The following is a 6000-nucleotide window of genomic DNA, read 5'->3' on the forward strand; positions in this document are numbered from 1 at the left end:
AGGAGCTCGAAAAAAGCGGGAAGTTTTAGGGCTGGCCCGCAGGGTCAACCGATAGACCGATTTTTTTTTATCAAATACCAATCTAATCGTGGGGGAAGATTTATTACACCTTAAAAAATTTTTGTTAATTAATACAAAAGTAAAAATAGTTGTCAAGAGAAAGAAATATATTCTTAACGATGGAAACAATTAAAAATAAAAAATTTCAATTTTTTTTTTTTGGAGGGGGACTGTTTCAATTTTGAAAGACTAGCGTAATAACCCGGGTCAAAAATAAAACTTGATTTAGGCTCGCTTCGCCTTATTTTCTTTTGAAGTTACCGATGTGCCGACGATTTTTTGATAAGATCTCGACTTTTTCGACTTAAATTTAATTTTTTTAATTTTTTGAACTTTTTTCATCTTAGTTTAAACTTATTCGTCTTTACTTTGAGCACGATAGTCATTCACAATACTTTTGACTTGCTAAACCAAGTCGAAAAAAAGTCATTTATTCGCCTTACTTTCGCCTTGATATATAAAAATTATCCCGGGTCAAAAAATTAGATCTGTTTTAAAATAAATGATAAATTCAAATATTTTTCCTTTAATTCAAGTTTATAAATCGTATTTATTTTATATAAGAATTTAATCTGTTTTTGCCCGCACTATTCCTTATCCAGGCTAATATCAGACTTATTTTCGTAAGATATTTAGTCTGTTTTAAATCGCGTTTAGACTAAAAACAGACTTTTTTATTATAATTATTGGTCTGTGTTCAATTGTTTTTAAGGACAAATGCAGGACTTTTTATAAATATAAATAATAATAATAATAATAATCTAGATTTATTAATTTATTTTAATTTTCTTAGTATTTAAAACATGCTAATGTGCTTCCATAATAAGATGTCACAGAGAGAAAATGTTGGCTCGAAACCTACCAATTTTTACAATACTGTCGACTAAACTTGAAACAGGGAGTAAAGCATCCAAAAAATTATCGTGCTCTTACAAAAAATGATTATACTGTATCACATTACTTATTACGCGCGAGAAACTTATCGATGAGCTTCAATATCAATTACTTCCATACATTATAATAATTTTGATGCAGCATAATAATTTTTTATAAGAGCATAGTAATTTTTTGGATACTTTACTTTCTGTTTCAAGTTTGGTCGACAGCATAATAAAAATTGGTAGATTTTGAGCCAACATTGTTCTCCGTAGCACAAGAATTTTGATGTTTTCTTATGCCAAAATATTTTCAATTTTATCCAGTAAATAAGAGAAAATTCTTGACATTTCAAGAGTTGTTTTATCACTTTTATTCAATGATATAAATATTCAATGAAGACAACTAAAAAATTAAGCTGTCAAATTTTCATCAACTGCCGACATTTTTAAACAAAAGATAGTAAATAAAACATAATCAATTCTGCAACTTAAAATTTTTTCATAAATATTGCCCATAAATAAAAAGTTTATAAGTCCATGATTTAATCTAGTTTTGTCCTTGTAAATTTACAGAACTAAAATTTTTTAAAGTTCACGAATTAATCTAATTTAGTCTGCTCGTAACGCGTTTGTTTTTTAAAGTAGCAGGTCGAAAACAGCTTAAAGTTTTCATAAAAGATCAAAATCAGATCAAATAGTCCAATCAGACTAAAATCAGGTCAAATTGTTCAGTCCGGGTAGATCAAAAAACAGATTAGATTTTTATCGAAGTTCAATAACAGATCAAGTAGTCCAAATACAGTCCAGTTAGACTAAAATCAGATCAAATTTTTCGACCCGGGATTTTACCTTAAGTTCTGACTTTTTCGACTTATAATTTAAGTCGAATAAGTCTACATCAAGTCAGTTTCGACTTGATTTAGACTTTTTCGCCGTACATTTTAAGTCGAATAAGTCTAAACCAAGTCAATTTCGACTTGATTTAAACTTTTTCGTCTTAAATCGTGACTAAGTAAGCCAGTTAAGTCTAAACCAAGGCGAAAACAATATATTTCATACCTCCGTAAAAAAAGTCAAGTTTGTCTTGTGAAAAACGGCTCCAAATTTCGACTTGGTAAACCAAGTCTAAATCAAGTTTTATTTTTGACCCGGGAAAATTTGATGTGTTTCCTTTATTATTTTATGTATTTTTGAATCGCATTTATTAGTTTCCATGTAAATCAAATGCAACCATTTTTTCTCGGTCGCATTTGAATTTCAAATCAAATAAAATACTATTCAGTTTGACCCAAATAATTTTTAATTTAGAATAAAATCACGAACCCCTGGAATAAAGTTTTATAACTAAAATGAAATTCAGGTTTCATACCATTTTTATGAACTTTGAATAATTCCAATATAAACTTTCATTTCCGAGCTCGATTTAATGATTCGAAATTAGTGTATTCAAATTTTTGTAAACTGATATCCAACCAACATGATAATGGTTTGATTTTAAATTTAATTTCGCACATTTAAATCCTCTGACCCGAGTTTAAAATTTCATTTAATTCGAAACTTACATTAAGTCCACATTAAACCTATTTCCGAAGGTTCAAAAAAATTACAATTTAGAATAAAAAAAAAAAATTGGACTTCATAAAATATAATTTTCTAGTTTTGGAACATTTCCAAAACTATGAAGTTTCAACAGGTGAAATTAGAGTCGATTTTTTAAATGTTTCACTTCGTCTATTTTAGATAAATATACAAATAGTTGAAAAAACTTGGATGCTAAATTAGTAAATTAGCATAAAAAATCAGGTTTGAAGTTATCAGTTACACATTATTAAGCTTTTAATTACTTCATTTATTAATCCATTGATAAATTATAATGAATAAGAGACGTATATGAGTCAAAAGTGGAGAAAGAGAAAAAGAGTAGGAAACCCGATCGGAGAAACACGTAGAAGCGAAAAGGCACGATAAGAGAGTATTGATTACCGTATTTTTTATCCTTATTCATTTCATATTATTTCAACTACTTTATCCCACTCCGTTAAACATTACTCTCTTTTACAGTTTCCTCTATCCTTTCAACTCTCTTTTGTACTTCACAAATGTCTTTTATCGCCTTTATATATATGCATATTTATATATGTATATATATTTAACTCTATTATTTTAATTTCAATCACGTATTGTTATAATTTATCGTTCGTATCGGATATTAACAACCGATAATTTTCTTTAGCATTCAAATTAAATAAAAAACGAAAAAAAGGATGAATTTAACTAAAATAATAACTTTGTTTAAAAATAATAAATAAAAAACTTACTTAGCTTGTTGTTGGTAAATAATAAAAATACATTTTTTTTATTTATATTTAAATATTGGTAATTATTAAATTAACTTTTAAATTATTTTTGTTTTTATTTTTATTGTTATTTAAATAACTTTATCTATGTAAACATTTTCAAATCACTGATATTATGAGGGTCTGAGGACGACTGAGGGCTCAGATTTATTGAAAAATTTTTAGTCGAAGGACAACTGTACACTGACATCTAGAGTTGATATTTTCAATAATGAATTTTTAAATTTACCGCGCGTGCGCAAATTATTTAGCACATGCGTATATTATTTACACGGGTATGCGCAACTAATTTCCCGCGTGTTGTTGACATACAACAAATATATATATATATATATATATATATATATATATATATATATATATATATATATATATATATATATATATATATATGTATATATATGTTAGGGTGGCCCAAAAATACCGACTATTTTTTTTTTCAAGTCTCTAATGAAAATTTGTTGGTTTAAGATGTTTTAAGACGCCTTTCCAAAAATCAGCTCGATAAAAAATTTTCAAGAGGTCGCTCACTAATTTTGAAAATATCAAAAATGATCGAAATTAGGATTTTTTTGTTCTAAATTTCTTCTTTCTCGTGGCAGCTATAGTTTATATTTATGAAATTATGACTACCATGAAAATTTCAGCTCAAAATTAAAATATTTAAACGTCGCTCAAGAATTTTGAATGTTTCCGAGTACTGTCTCTTGGACGTTTTCGAGCGACCCTTGAATATTAATAATAAACCTTATTAATTTTTTTACCATCAATTTGTATCATAATGAATAAAAATACAACCCGATAAATAGAAATAATAAGGTATTTACATACTTTTTCATTTTTTAATTCAATTTTTAGGTTTTTTTGCGTATTCAAAACTTACCCAATTTTATTGTTTAAGACTGTCCTGTATATTTTCGGTTATGCAAAAGTTATATTTAAGTGAAATGACAGTAATTGAGTTATAAAAAAATACAAAAACTAATTCAAAGTATTAGTTACATATTATCAGTTAATATTCAAAATTCTTGAGCGCCGTTAAATATTTAAATATTGGGCTGAAATTTTCAGCATAGTCATAGTTTTACAGATATAAAATATTGCTGCCACGAGGAAGAAAAAATTCAGAAACAAAAAATCCGAATTCCAATCATTTTTGATAATTTCGAAATTCGTGAGCGACCTCTTGAAAATTTTTTATCAATTTGACGTTTGAGGTGGCAATCGGCGCGTTTTCTTAAATTGTAGAGCTGATTAAATTTTAATATTGATCGGATGAGTCACTTCAAAGATAATCGAAAAAAACCGTTTTTTATGATTTCTTTCGCCATCGATATCTCTCGAACAAATTAACCGATTGAGATGGTTGAGGTGGCATTCGACGCGGCTTATAAATTTCTAGAGCTGATTAGATTTTGAAGTCGATCGTTTAAGTCGTTTCTGAGAAATCACTAAAAAACTAAAAAAAAAAATTTTTTTTTTTTTCGTAATTCGCCAATATTTTCGAGTCTGCTTGATAAAATGATCTGAAATTTTCAGGAAAGTTGAGGGCCAACAAGCTCCTTCGATTGCCACCTCAACCATTCAAATCGATTTATTAGTTAAAAAGTTACAAAGAGTTTACACACACACACACACACACACACACACACACACACACACACACACACACACACACACACACACACACACACACACACACACACACACACACATACATACACTCGGACATCATTGTGAAAATAGTCAGAATAGCTTCCCAGGACCTCAAAACGTCGACATCTGATGAAAACTCGCTTTTCGCAAATCGGGGTGAAAACAATAACTTCCCAATTTTTCGAAAATCGTCGATTTTCTTAGCGGGAAGTTAATAAGTGGGGAAGTTGGTTTTTCGTTTTTAAGTAAAAAGAGCACGTGCCGCAGGACGATCAAAGTTCATTTTTCGATGCAATCGCGGTTTTTTTTAAATATCTCATGAAATATGCAAATTAAAGGAAAAAATCATCAAAACAATTTTATGAAAAATTTAATTTCTGACAAAAAAGATCATGTTTATTTTTTTTATAAAATGTGTATTTATGAAGATATTTTAAAAAAACTTTTTTAGATCTTATCAATTTAGCGTTTGAAGGATTACAAATTTTGAAAATAACATTTTTCTAAGCATATAGAAACTACGACAAGCATTAATGATTGATATGTTACGAGTTATAAAGTTGTCTATATTTAAGAAAAAACGTTATTTTTAACATTTGTAATCCTTATAATGAAAATTGATAAGATCTAAAAAAGTTTTTTTAAAATATTTTCATAAATACACATTATATTAAAAAAATGAACATGACTTTTTTTGTCAAAAATTTAATTTTCTACAAAGTTGTTGCCGTAACTTTTTCCTTTAATCTGCATATTTCATGAGATATTTAAAAAAACCGCGATTGTATCGAAAACTGAACTTTGATCGTCCTGCGGCTTTTTACTTAAAAAGAAAAAACCAAATTCCCTATAGGGAAAAAATTGAACTATATAAATTGAGAATGACAAGTAATATAATGATAAAGTGATCAGTAAAGACCATCATTTTAAATAGTAATTTTTTCGTTTATGATTCAAACGTGAATAATTACAGGATAAGTATGAAAATTTATTGTCTTTGTAAGAAAAATTACTATTTGAACTTTAAAAATCGTAACTGATACTTAGAA

At 27.7% G+C, this 6000-nt stretch overlaps 1 protein-coding gene across 2 annotated transcripts in view; it reads right to left on the minus strand.

The window, feature by feature from the left end:
- The window catches only part of LOC130674429 (regulator of G-protein signaling 7), a 28517-nt gene extending 25053 nt beyond the window's left edge, over window positions 1-3464 (minus strand). For both annotated transcript variants that reach the window (XM_057479754.1, XM_057479753.1), the window contains exon 1: window positions 3257-3464. The gene's annotated coding sequence lies outside the window, so the exon portion shown is untranslated. The remainder of the gene's footprint in view (window positions 1-3256) is intronic.
- Window positions 3465-6000: the final 2536 nt, after the last annotated feature.

The sequence above is a fragment of the Microplitis mediator genome, chromosome 9 (assembly GCF_029852145.1).
Source record: "Microplitis mediator isolate UGA2020A chromosome 9, iyMicMedi2.1, whole genome shotgun sequence".
NCBI lineage: Eukaryota > Metazoa > Arthropoda > Insecta > Hymenoptera > Braconidae > Microplitis > Microplitis mediator.